Source organism: Haliaeetus albicilla, chromosome 21 (genome assembly GCF_947461875.1).
Source record: "Haliaeetus albicilla chromosome 21, bHalAlb1.1, whole genome shotgun sequence".
NCBI lineage: Eukaryota > Metazoa > Chordata > Aves > Accipitriformes > Accipitridae > Haliaeetus > Haliaeetus albicilla.
In genome coordinates this window covers 3234080-3248765 of record NC_091503.1, presented here as the reverse complement: position 1 = coordinate 3248765, position 14686 = coordinate 3234080, and positions in this window count along the sequence as shown.

The window sequence follows — 14686 nt, the reverse complement described above, 5'->3', positions numbered from 1 at the left end:
GCTCTGAACCCATGAAAAACATTAGGTGCAATTTGAAGGCTGGAGAGAAATCTAAGGATGCAGTCCAGTGATGTCAAAATTTTTAAGCATAACAGCCTAAGTAGTTGCTGTGAAAAGGTCATAGAACTGCAAGCAGTGAGGGTGAACAGATTGCCTGGACCACTCTGCACCATTTATATTGTGTAGGTAATAAAAAAGATAGTGGAAACTACTGCTTGAAGATCTTCTTAGGTTGACTGAATCCCTAGTCAAGGGACAACATTAATATTGATTCCAATGGCAGAAGAAAAGTATTTAGTTCTGAAAGCAAGTGTTTTGTCATCTTGCTACCTTGTGATATGTATGAGCTTTAGGGAGTAATCTCTACTGTAATAAAGATTATTTGTTTTGATGTTAACTGCATGCTGACATTGACTACTAGTAGTGCTGGTCTAAGGCACAACTGAGAAACCGCAGCTGCTGGTTTCCCTTTCTAGTGTCTTGAAGTGTTGGATAGAACTTTTGTGGTCAACTGAAGCCAGCCAAGCTTTTTGTTTCTGATAGGGAAACAGTCACTGGAACGGTTAGGAAATACTGTGTCCTACCGCTTCGGAGCCAGATACAGCAAGTGTTGCTCAACAGATAGTCTAGCGGTTCTGAGGAAAGACCAGGGTGATGGAAAGGCTTTGTCCTCACTTCTTGCTATAGCAAAAGTTGTTTACAGAAGACAAAGAGCATGAGGAGGGCATTTTAAATGAACAATCTACTATGGTTTCTAAACTATTGCCACAGTCTGTTTAGCTTAATACAGAGATGACAGGGAATATAATGGCACTACCTTATTCTCGACCATACTTGTCAGGGCAGTGAACACCCTCTTCTGCGTCCTGCTGTTTTGGCCCCCAGACCAAGTTTGCCATGGCATCTGTATGGCCTTGAGTTAGTGAGCTGTCTGAGCAAGAAGTTTCCAAAGCCTTGATAGGCACTTGTCCCCTTCACTTGGGTGATGCCTTTAAGCTCGGGCTCTCACTGTTGGGATCTGCCCGAGCAATGCTGCAGCTGTGCCTGTGCCTGGCCATGTGTCTTGCTGCACCTTGGCTGGCCTTTGACCCGCTTTATCACCATGGACTTCTCTGGAGGTCACTGGTCTTCAGCTGAACTTTGTTACCATCCTCAGGCTCACTCTGCTCAGTTTCTGTGGGTACCATGAGCCTGTGCCCTTGCCAATGAGGGTGCTGCCCTGTCGGGCTCGCTGTCGTCCCCAGCTCCAAGCTTGCCTCCCTTTACTGAGCAACCGTCTCCTGCTAATCCCTTCTGATAGCTGCCAATACATTTTTTTTTTAGCATAAAGATTCCCAGTTTGCAGCCATGTTGGGGTGATTTGCAAAACAAAGGGTTATTTTTTTTTATATAGCGTAGTTCTTCTTCAGTGTTTTACAGTTCCACTAGAGAATTTTACTGATAAAATAAGTCTGTTCCATCCCCTGATATTTGAGGTCAAAGTGTATGGTGTCTGATCCTCTTCCAATCATTGAATCAGTGTGTGTGATCGGTACAAGACTGTTCTTTTTTTTTTTAAATGTTTTGAAGAATATTAGCTAGCAAAGGAATGCATGCTAGAATATGGATGTGCTTCCAATTATCCTAATGGACTACAGTGCTCCACAGAATCATTAAGGCAGTCACGCATGCTGATGACTGTGCCCTTGAAGCAGACATAACAAAACATGCAGCTGATTGTGAATAAATTGGCATAACCAGGAGATAGCTAGCACTCAATTTATACGCTGGCCTTTGTGAAGTAAGGTGTATATAGTTCCACAGAGAGTTAAAGGCACCTGCACATTAACCCATTTTGCCAGCACCTTAGTCAGCAGTACTGTCTCATATGAGGCTTTGACAAATCCAGAACTGATTCCTCTTTGGTTAATGGTCTGACAAAATTTGGATTCAGTGTTACCTGACCATGAGTGCTCTGTTGAGGTGCCAATCTTGCCTTTGCTGTTGATAGATATACATGGCTTTTGACTGTGCTCAGACCGCGTGCTATCTTATGTACAATGCGGCAAGGTATAATCTGTAACAATAACACTTTGGAGCGCTGCAGGATCCTAAGGATTGAAATCCTGACAGTCACAGGATAGTTTTGGTGGGCTGCGCATTTATTGGGAATGAAAGACATCAGAATGCTGAAGCGACTTTTCTCATGCTGAGGCTGAACTATTGCACTGCGTAGCATGAGACTGAAATCAATAGCTGGGAAACTGTAGATAGTAAAGTAGCATACAGTCATTTTGGTTAGTGGGGCACAGCTGGGGAAGTAAAAGGCAGAGCTAAGGGGACAAGATGGGAATCAGTTTTCTGGGGGTGGGATGAGAATCAGAGATTTCAGGCTTAGTTGCTAAAAACTCTCCTTTACCTGTTCATAAATTGGACGTGAGGTTGGATTAGTTGCATTCGTATATGAAAGAGAGAATATTCTGTCAGGTCATTTCTGATTAATGAAGTGTTACCGCAACAATCGCTGTACTGAGGGGTATGGTGTCAGTAAAACACAAGACTAGTTACAGGCCTGCAGAGAGTCTTCAATGGCAGCGGTGATAGTACAGCCCTGTAATCTGCTGTATAGTTCTGAGCCTGTTTCAGTTAGACCTAATTATTGCCTTCCTCTATGCATTCAAACCAAAGACATCTCAGTTTAGCTACTTCCTTCTGTTTTGGCACGTATCGTAGTTACTTGCCCTTGCTTAAAGCAAATGTCGTTGCTTTGTAGTATCTCCATGTCTCTGTTTCACGCCCTTGTACAAAAAATTGTTCTAGTCCAGAAGGTACCTGTAGAAAAGAATATTACAGGAATGAAAGTCAATGTCCCATGTAGATCATCAAATCAAAGACTTTGAGTTCACAAAGGCCTTCATGGCATCTGACAACAAACCTGGAACGGGTACTTAAATATTATACGTCCAACTTGAGACGTCAAGGCACTCACTAAAGGTTGCTTAGTGTGTAGTGTTGTTAAATACATTTTTCAGATGACACTAGGAAGCGTGTGGATATGCAGAATATAATGGATACGTTGACACTTGGAATGTAAGGACATCTGGTTTGTGGGCATATCTGGTTTATGGGCATACCTGCATAACAGGTATTCAACATGAAAACAAAAGACTAGAGACAGAAACAGTAATAAACCCCACCTCGGTACACAAACTCTAAGGCACAGGAGGTAAGGGAGACCAAAGACCAGATGGCTCAGGTCACAGATTGAGGAAACACAGCTGAGGGAACAACTCAAAGCCTTGGAGATGCTCAACCAATATTTTGTAACGGATAAGTAGGGGAAGTTTATATATGAGATATTTGAGGAGGCTTGTGGGATAATATGAAACTTATCATGGGATGTTATAGAGGCAATGTGGGAATGTACAAAATTTATTCTGTGATGTTTAGGGGAGGAGCCAAAGGCAGGGAAAGGGAGGGATCAAGGTGGGTGGGAGGATGAACAAGCATGGGAAAATAGAAATGAGGAGGACAAAAGGAGACAGTCACATTTTAACTTGCTTGCTGGTTGTTACCTTTGTCTGTCTGAGCTCTGTGTCTGATCACTGTAGTCTGTCCTACTTTCTTAAACTCTGTTCCTAACTCTTTTCTGTGTGACCTTGCTGTCTGTGTGGAGGTGCCTCACTAACACACTTCAGGCTGGACTAGCTGACGAGTGGGAGGAGACGAGAACCTTGAAAGACCCAAGGTTAGACCTGAGACCAAGGTTAAACAGGGCCATGGATTTGGGCACAGATTCTGGACCAACCTATGGGTCTGTTCTTGGGACCTGCAAATGTAGGAGTGACTGCCAATGAAGAGTGAAGTTGTGTGAGTGTCCACTAGTAAACTGATCAGCTGAAGAGGGAGAACAGGACCGGGCTGCGGTGCAAGCCACATCCCTACACTATAAAGAGAAGCAAAAGAATGTAAAGAAAAAGTCGCTATTGGTATGAGTTAGGGCACAGATTCCCTTCTGACTTTACTTCTAATGACTCATTAACCTGGTATGTTACAGAAGCCTCTAATCAGGTGAGAGACTTTATTGCCACTTGATACTTCACAGCCCTCTTCTCCATTTGGTTTCTATCTGTCACTGATTGCTACCCTTCTCCCAAATGTCCATTTGTCTTTAGTATACCTGCAGCTTCAAAGGGGAGAAGAACCCTTCCTAGGTCCAGAAACCACTCTTAAAAACCTAGACATATGAGATGAGTTACAAAAGGCTCCAAAATTCAGTGTTGATGGATTATCATTGGTAACCCATCAGGGAGGTATCAAATGCCTTTATAAGTAAGGCAAAGTCACTAATACTGCAGTTTCAACGTTATGATACAATCAACAGGTAGCTCTGGTCATTAGCACTGGACTTAAAAATTGGCTGCCCTCGCAACTGCAGGCATAGAAACAAAATACCCCCCCCCCCACTCCCTAGTAATAAGCAACAAGAGAGAAAAAAATAGACTTAAATATGTAATTTATCTATCCCAAGTCTGCTTGCCTTCTCTTGCTCAGTGTAGGCACGTTCAAGGAATTCAGAAGTTTTGCTGTTAATCAGTAAGGGCCTTCTGGTGAATCAAGTGGCATTTCATGAGCCTCACAAACTTTTTTTTGTCTTTCTTTTCCTTCTAAAGAACAGGTAATTAGCACATTTTCTTGTGCTTTTAGTGATACAAGACAGTGGAGATTCCAAAACTTCTTATTTATAGAGCCAAAATGTATTCAGGGCTGTGACATATTTTTTCATTCTGTGTTTACTAGTAGTTTCTCATGCCATTAACCATCAGCATGCTCACGTTAAGTACTAAGCCTCTTCTCTTGGATGCTCTTACGTATTCAAGCTTCATGGCTGTAGCTTTTGTTCTCAGACCAGTGTGCTTTCTTTCCGTTGTTGGAGGTGGAGGAGGAAAGCATCTTCTAGATGAATTGACTAGCACACCTGGGGGGAAAAAAAAAAAAAAAAATCACTTGAACTATCAAGGATCTCTGTGTCTCCTGACCCCTGAGTAAGTAAAGCTCCTTAGCAGCCTTTCTGTGCCAAGAATCAAGGTCCTTTTCCTCTCTGCAAATTGAAGTGCTGTAACTTTCTGGTGCTAAGTGATCCATGCCAATTACATTTTGCTTGAGTACATAATTCCTCTTAATTCAATTGCAGGGTACTGTAGCTTTTATGGTTTTAAATCTAGCTTTTGACAGGGCAAACAAGTCTGACTTACTTGCAGTCAATATTGGCGTTGTAAGTAACAACTGTCTGACTTGATTTGATGGAGTTTTCCCCATTATTTTCCTTTCATTAACTATTCTACTGGGATAAAACTTACATTAAATGAAGAAGAGTTAAACATTTTAAAGTTGTCTTATATATGCAGATCTGAGCGACAGTATGGCTTTCTGCTTTTTGTGCAAATGGTTTGAGAACAAATTTTAGCTGTGCTACTGACAGTATCATTTGAATGATCTAAAAGCATTATGGTCACGGTTTCTATGCTAAAGGACTTTGCCATGACTACTATCTACCTATGGACTAATGCCTTATATGTATATGGTAGCAACTCTTCTCTGGAACCCAGTGAAATGCCTAGAAAAATATAAACAGCTGCAAATGATAATGTTGGGAAAATTCCTCCCCCCTTTAAGAAATTATATCTTGCAACCGCGAAGTAGAACTGTAGGGTGCTCTGACTCAATTGCTTCAAATATATCCAAATCACAGGTTACAGATCACAGAGCAAATGTAACATGCGAGCGATGCAGTACTTGGTGCAATCTTGAAGCAAGTAGAAATCCTGTTTAGTGCATGTTGTTCTTAGTCTGAAGCACAGAGATTTAGGTACAATATTATTTTTTTCAGTGATCATTTCACTAATGATTTCTGTAAAAAGTTTTTCTATTTTTTTACTTTTAAATATTATGTAGCACATAGCAAAGTCTCAGTCTAAATCCCAAGTTATTCCTTGGATGAAAAGGTTTAAGGATCAATATTTCTGTGATCAAAGGCTGACAGCAGGTATTTTATTAGTATATGAACTTGGGGAACTTAGGCAATACTATATATATATTTTTACATAGGAATACAGAATATATTAAATAAAACATTTAAAGCTAGGTTGTTGGGTTTGGGGTTTTTTTTTTTGTTTATTTATTTATAAGTGCCCAGGTGTAGTTCTGGTCACCAGTCTATTGGATTCTAAAAGCAACCCATCTTGCAGAAATGTCAGGTGTTGTATAAATAACAGAATTATTTGCCTTTCTTGGAAACTAGAGTAATTGCTTTCTTGTCTCTCTGAACGTGTTTTCTGTGCAAGACATCCTTACAGACTGCTAATACTTGTCTAGTCATACTCAAGAATAGCTGTTTGAAGAAAAGGGCAGATTGTATATCAGCATCTTTGATTGTTGCTCTTTTATCTCATGATTTCTTCAGTTATTTCCTTAAAAATTTTTACTTTTAATATTTTAACCATCATTCTTCCCTATTATTCTGACTCTGTCCTACTTGTTAGGACTAATGTTGTTCCTTTTCTGCTTTAGGTGATCAAACACTGGACAGATGTCTACTTGTGTTATCTAGAAATTAATGCCATTACTTTACATGCCATCAATATTGAGCATATAGTAACAACAGTGTTACTGCAATGTGATGCTACTGGATAGAAGCACAGTATAGAAAGGTGAAGAAAAGATTCTTCTAGTCTTTCCCTCGCTCTTCTTTTGAGAGAAAAACAAGGGAAGAGATGGGAGTTTTTTAAAGAACAAAATGTCCAAATCAAACTTTTGAAGCCTGACAGAATGAAGGGAAGGGTTTCACGCTGTAATTGCAGAAAAGTCAGTTGTATAGATGAGACCTGTGTGACAACAGGAAATCCAGAGGATGTGGCTAAGGCTAGAAAAAGAGCAATCTGAGAAAGAAAAATAAAGATAAAACAGAATTTCATTATATATATATAAAAGACAATATCAGCATGATATCAGAAATCTGCGTTGTAAACTACTCATTGTTTGAATAAATGAGGCTATTCTAATTTTCCCGCAGGCTATCTCTAAGGCAATCATCCTCACAGATTCACAACAAACATCTAGTGGGGATACCTTTTTATTGCCATCCAAGTTCTCAGTATAAAGTAGCATAGTTCAGTGCTCAAGAGACAGGTATATGTATTGCTGTCCAAAGTTAAACGAAAACTAGATATTAGCACGCAGTGCTGTACAACATCTAGTTTCTTCATGCAAGTAAAGTATTAATGCATCCTTTGTAAACATCTGCTCTCGTGAATGAACACACACGCTGTAAAGACAGTCAAGACTTAGTATTGCATTTTCATATGACAGTAGTTCAAAGGGGGAGCAATGCCCACGACACATCTTAATTTAGTCACTCTCAACAAAGTGACTCATTCTTTGTGCTATGATATGCATTATATATGGAGTCAAAAGTGCTGCATGTATCTTCTAGCAGAAGCTGGCATTACTGTGGAGACCAAGGACCAGAAGAATGTATGTATAACTTATAATTTCCTAAAAAGTTTGTATAAAACACAAACCTAAGTCTTGAGAAAGACTGAAAATACACAAGATTTCAGACTTGAGAAAAGTTGGAGGATCTGTATGTAACCTCTTGTGGCAAGGAAAACCTAAATTGAGGAACAAGAATGAGCATGAAGCGTCAAAATTTGAGAAATGAATTCCTGTAGGTGAGGAACACTCTCCACAGATTTTTGGACTACAGCTCTGTGTATCTGATTGTGAAGATGATGAAGACCAGTGGCCTACTGCAGAGGTCAGTGAAGTATGGGCACGCCAAATGGATGTGTCCCCAGAGTGCAGGCAGAGCTGTGACCAAGAGCCAGCTCCAGGATATTTCATAGAAAGGGAGCATGCTGTACAAAGTCTTGTTACCTTACCTTCTCTGACTGTTAATCTGGTCTTAATAACAACTATTTTAAGAATCTGTTTGCAAACACGTGCCTTGTTAGACTCATTTGTAGTCCTGGAAGAAGGAAAACAGTGAAAAACGAAGGCAGTGATTTCAGAATAGAGGCATCACTCACAAAACATGGTCTGACCAGCCTCTTCTCTCTTTGGCACTGTGTATTGCACGGTAATTTGAGCCTTACCATAATAACAGCTCAAAGACAGGCAGTGTTCACTAAATGCAAATCTTGTTATGCAAGTATTATAATTTTATAAGGCAGATGGACAAACTGTTATGAATACAGCATCAGTAAAAGCAAGGGTTAACTAGAATAAATATATTTCCTTGCTTGGAATAAAAACCTTAATATTAGTTTGGTTATAGTGTATTTTCATGACGGTTACTGCTTGAATTACAGTGTGAATCTTTTTGAGTAAAGGTGATGAGCTTGGACAGTCAAAGGGATACATGGATAACAAAGTAAATGTTCTCAGAATTGCCTCAGTTACCGAAATGTATTTATATTGCATAATATTTTGTTTGGTTAAACCTGAGCAGAGTTGGAAATGTAGCGTAGCTAGGTTTCAGAAGGTGAGTAGGTATCCAAGGTGCATCTAACATGTAAAGTTGGTGTCCGATGCAATTTGAAAGGCTGTCTGCAACATTACGCTGCTGCAATTCTAGAACAACTCTTTCTATTGAAGTCTATTTAAAATTAATAATAATGGAGTTCCTCTGTTTTGTAAGAGGCTATTCCATAGTTTTTCACTTAATGCAGAGCACCAAGTAGAGAAAAATGACATCTGAAAGTGATGACTACAGTTCTATGTATGTTTGCTTCATTGTAATTTCAGCTCATGTCCTGAAAGAGAGAAAAAAATGCAGATTTTTTTCTTCAAGATTAGATTTCAAGCAGGAAATTTGTGACTTGCTAAAAAGGCTTTGGTTAGATCACCATTGCTGTGGATTCATGTCAACATTTGATCTATCGAATTTATTTGCACAAAGGGTGATGAAAGTAAACTCTGAACTTGCAAACCCATGTTATTAGGAAGTGATTATATTAATTAGACCATCAGATGTCATGTTTTTCTGTCAGGCTTCTGCTTCATTTATAATGGATAAATTAGATCAGCTTTGAGGATAATAGAAGCCTGTATAATGTGCAAGACTCCTGCTTGCTTTCTTTGCTGAAAAGGAAATGTACTTATCACGTAAAGCACAGGATTTTAGAGAAAGAAAGGACCCTCAGGTTATTCAAAGGGTCAGGTGCTGTCCAGGAGAAAAGGATTTATTCCTAATTTTTCTATAGCTAATGGTCCTGTTCGGGTCAGATTCATGATATGAGTAAGATGCAGCAATACTGGCTGAAGCTGAATGCCTAAAATTGTAATGGAATATGCAGCAGGTGAGCATAAGACATGCTAAAAGTGAAGAAAGAACAAAATATCAAGGCCTAGCTGTTCATCCTGGCAATCAGTTATGGGAGATACCTGCTCTGCAAACATTAGCCTAAAATATGTGTGCTTTGTTCCCTGGGTATAAATTGTTTATGAATTTTGCTTGTCTGTACTCTGAAGGTGAATAATAAATAAAGAAGGCTCCCTTAACATATGTATGCATTCCAGGTACGATAAGAGAAAAAAAACCAGCCAGCCTCCAAAAACCCAAAATAGAGCCACCCCCCTTACATTCAGTGCAACATTTAGTGCATATTAAGAATGAGGACAGTACTGCAAAAAAACAGAACATCACCTAATTATTTTCTCAATGTGGCGGTCATTCTGAGTAAAAGCAATACCTGATAATCTTACTACTGAGGTGTGAGGTTTTAAAAAAATTCTAACACTAAACCATTTAGGTAGGAGGCTTAGTTTACCTCCATAATTATAAATCTCATGAAATAGTTTAATACTGCTATTCAAAATTTTGTAATCATAACCCTTACAAACCTGCTAATTGGTAGCAATCAACTGATGTCTTAAAACTGTTTTCTCATGAATGTCTAATGAATGTTCAAGATTATTGCCAATACTTTGCAGCTGGTAATAAACCCTTAATAAGGCTATGTACATTGAAGAAGTGGATGCACTTGATAAGATTTCTTTTTCACATACGGTATAAATTTTTGCTGTAACAGTAGACCAAGGCTAAGCATACATAAAAATTTATTAGTTCATGCATAGATCAAGATACCTGAAACACAGCCATTGCCCTGAGCAATCAGATTAATTAAATAACACATGCCACATAAAACAAGTTGCCTAAATACCTTTTCAGCCTCTGTCTTCAGCTAATTCTGGCTAGCCTGGGGAAGCAGGGTGTAGGGGGGAAAGTACTGATGCATACTGAGGGGGGCAGGACTGGATTACATATATACTTCAAACAAAGGTGAATGCTACACCTAGTGAGAGAGAGAGAAATGTCTTAATCTGCACTTGCAATTAGTGCTAACTCGCTTCCAGTGCGTCAGGGACAGGTATTGATCCACACTGGTGTCGACCGATGTTGATATTCGTCTCTTCTTTCATTCTATTTACTTTCTAAACAATCTGTAAGGGCTGTGTGGTCCTCCTCTGGTCAAGTTTGCAAATTTCCCAACTTCTTCCAAGGAGCATTTCTTTAAACGAGTTTTTTTTGGCTGGAAAATGCTGGCACTGTTACTGTGAAAACCAGTGATGAGTACAAGTCCTATAATGCAATACCAAGATCTCAGACTCTCACACTTTTATCAGCTGATGCTCAACGTCCTGGTGAGCTGATGAAGAGGAGTTTGATACTCTTCTTTCAGCACATACTCTGGCCACTTTGGAGAAGGGCAGATTATGAAATCCAGCACAGGAAGGAAAGAAATGACAAAAATCTTGGTAAGTGAGCGGATTACAGAAACTGCTCCTCTTCCTTCTACTTTTCTGAAGCCCCGTTCTTTTATTTTGATTTTGGATTTTTACTGGAAATTCTGGGAGGTGAAATGTAGAAAAAGACTGTTTGTCATTGAAACAAACAAAAATTTTTACCTACAGATATATGCTAGAATTTGTTCTTGGTCGTATTGTTACTCATTCTTTCTTTCTCTGCATTTAAAGATTACCTATGTACACATGGTCTTCAGAATGTTTATGAAAAGGAAGCCTTTGTTTAACAGAGAAAATAGAAACTCTGAGCCATTTTTTCCTTATATAATTCTTCATTTGTCTCCCATATTTTATTTAAACTTCAGAATTCTCCAAGTTTGACATAGTACATGGTATTCTTTCCATTATTCACCCACTTCAGTGAAATTTAATCTTTTTTAGCGAAGTGTTACCTTTTACCTTAATTCTGTTGAATCATATTTTTATCGCATATATTGACTCAATTTCCATGTTTTCAGTCACAAGCGCAGTTCTATCAGTTTGTAATGTGCAGATTTCTCCATTCACCTGTTACAGAAGAATTTATTCAGCTGTATAGATTTTCTTTCTTTCTTCATATATTGAATAGGAATGGATTCTGAAGTCTTGCTGTTTCATGCTCACTACTTCAACTTTTGCAGCAGTACATGCAATTCTTTTCTGTTTGTAGTCGTTTAAACTTTTCTATTCAGGTATGGCCATTACTAATGGTTTTGGTTTGTTGTTTTTTTTTTCCTATTAAAACATGCTATTTCCATTGGAAATAAAGAATTAAAATTTATGCTTTGTACACATATCTACTTCTCCACATACAGAACTTTTCTTCAATTTATTGCTTCTTTTTATTTTAAAGCCTGTTCAGTATTTTTAGCTAGAAAAGTAGATCATAGGAATCACAGAAAAAAATAAGTTGAATGGGATCTCAGCAGGTCATCTTTACCAAACCCCAGCTCAAACCAGAGCTAGCTTCACAGTTCAGTTGTGCAAGGTGTCATCCAGTTGAGCTTTGAAAATCCTCCTGGGTTGAGATTTCAGAGTCTCTGTCAGCAACCCCTTCCTGTGCTTAACCTACATCACTGTGGAGAACTATCTTCTGTTGGAATACCTCTGCTTTATTATTCATAAAATATATTTGCTATTCATAGTGGAGGTTAGTGAATCACTTTATCAGCATTATCTTCTGCGCATCCAGGAACTTCTCACGCTGAAGTCTTGAGAATAAGTTATGGTGATGTCTAGGAGTCAGTACGGATGTAGGGAAGGTCTTTTGAGCAAGTGCATCACTTGCTGCTGCACATTGACCTACCAAGAGTTCCAAGGGTTTGCTGGGGGCAGTAACTGGAATTCCTATTATTTTAATTGGGTTTTCCTTTGGAAAAACCTCCCTGACTTTGATTGGTAGACTTATACTCAAAATTGCATGAAGTGATTTTAGTCTTATGATAAACACCACTTGCAACACTTTCTGCTTTTCATCCGCTGCTGCAACTCAGACTTTACCTTGTGGGTATTAAGGACATGAAGCTTTAAGTGATTTGACTCTTTTTGGGAGATGTCGTGTTTCATGCATGGGGTGTTGTTCCTTGTTCCTGCAGAATGAGCTTGGATCGCATCCATTTCATTGTTCTCATTGGGCAGCAGCCAGAGAGAGAAAGGAGGTCCTGACTGTCTGTTTCTGGTTTTGTGTGCATTACAGACAATAAAACATCTGCCAAGACTCTGATAGTGGGCACTCTGCTCTGCAAACAAGAGCGAAACTTCAGCAGGAGAAGCATTTTTATGTAAGTCAATTTAACAATTGTCAAATTTCTGACATGGCACACAAAGCCTGCGCTGTTATTAGGTTAGTTTTCTTGAATGTTAATGTGCAGATATTAATGTCAGTGGGCAGATGAAGATGTGATATGAATTAATTACTTCTGAATGATAGAGGGCTGCCATTTGGACATGAATCAAGATTGATCAGAGACAGCAAGTTTTTCTTAGACTTAAGGCAATCCAAAAGGGAAAAGCACTGCATACCACCACCCACTCTCATGCTAAACAGTCTCCCAACAGAGCTGTGAAAGATGAAAACGTCAGTGTAGAGCAATGTGAATGAGTTAATGAGGCAGAGACCCCGTTAGCGAAGGTATAAGTAAGGCTTCCCCTTCTGTATTACCTGCAAACCCGCTACTCAAAGCTGAATTCTGCCAATTTTGCCTTTAAGTTTCTATTGGAAGTGATAGATACTGAATTCAATTGTAGTTATTCTAAAGAACATTTTTTTTTATGTTTGCTATTTTATTTTTTACGTATATTACTATTCTTTTGGATTTGCTTAAGTAGATAACTCATTATGTAGATAATCTATCTCATTAAGTAGATAACTCACATAAAATGCTATTTAGATGAGATTATGATTGCTGCTGCAGTTGCTGTCTCCTTGACCGTGACTAAAATGACAATTTTACTTTTTGCAACAGGACAAAGTAGTTGGTGCTATTTTTGCCATCTTCGCAATGAACAAATGAGTCTACCCTGGAAGAGGTCATCACTCTTCTTGTTGGGAGGACAGTTACAGCACTTACTTTTCTTTGCAGAAAAGGATTGTGGCTGAGCAAATGCTACCTCAGGCTACTGTGTAAAGCCAATAGCAGTGGAGCTCCGAGTCACAGAATTTTCTTTACTGTTTTTATAAACTCTCTAGTGGAGATGGCACAAGTTTTCAGCTAACAAAACTTTTATTGCTAGCACTGGTTTGGGCTCGTTTCTCCCCTTGTAAATTGTTGTTTCTGCCCCTCTCACTGCTGGATTCTGCTCTTTGTGTGAAAATTCACCTCCAGAAATTCAGACAAATTTGCAGATTAGAATTCAGCTTTGGGGCTGCAGCACTGAAGCACACTAACTCTAGAAATGAAACTAAATACATAATTTCTTTCAGATAGCTGCAATCCTGAAAATGCCATTAAGAATGAACTCAACCCAGTGAAAGTAATTTTATAACTAATATTTTGCTTAGTTCTATAAGTCCATGAGATTTACTCATATATAAAGTTACTGTAGAAATTGCCATTCATTTCTACTGAAGAAATGGCATTTTCTTAAAGTTTTCAGTGTTATGAGAAGATTTTTTTCACAGAAGAGAGAAAATGAAGTTTGGTGGGAGTTTGATATTAATGTCTATATGTTTAACTCCAGTTAAAACTTTTGCATCAAGATATCCAAGTTACTAAACCGATAACACATCTCAAAAATTTCAGAAAAGCTTATTTATTGTTATCTCTGGAATCCTAGTATTTGATTGATATAGTGACTTTATTCAGAAGTACATGTTAGATTTTTCAATATTTACCCTTCAACTTAAGGATAGATACAGACACACTCAGGTAAATAAATATGAATGAACTTTTAAAGTAGATTGTTAAACCACATTTAATATCTGAGTAATACTTTTTCCATGTAGAATTAAAATGACCTCAGTATACCTAAAATTTGTGATTTGGGTTAACCTAAAATGAGGCCACTTTAATGATGAAAAAAGGTGTCTACAGAGGAGAGTCTACTGCAGATTAACTAATCCCCTACAATAATATTTTCAGTTAATTTGAATTATTTTTTGAGTATCATAATGGAGACAACTACCCTACTATGAAAGTCTCGTGCTTATGAAATACTGTTATTGAGTGGTGGTTCTTTATCTTGTTTTTTAAATTTATGAAAGAAAAAAATATATTTGCACATAAAATTGAAGGGTATAAAGATGCTTAATTCAAATTGTTGGTGTATGATCTTAAAGTAGATTAGCTAAACAATTCATTCCTGAATAGATACTCTTAAGAAAAATTAAAGAGGTTAGAATTTTGTCCACACTAAGTGACTT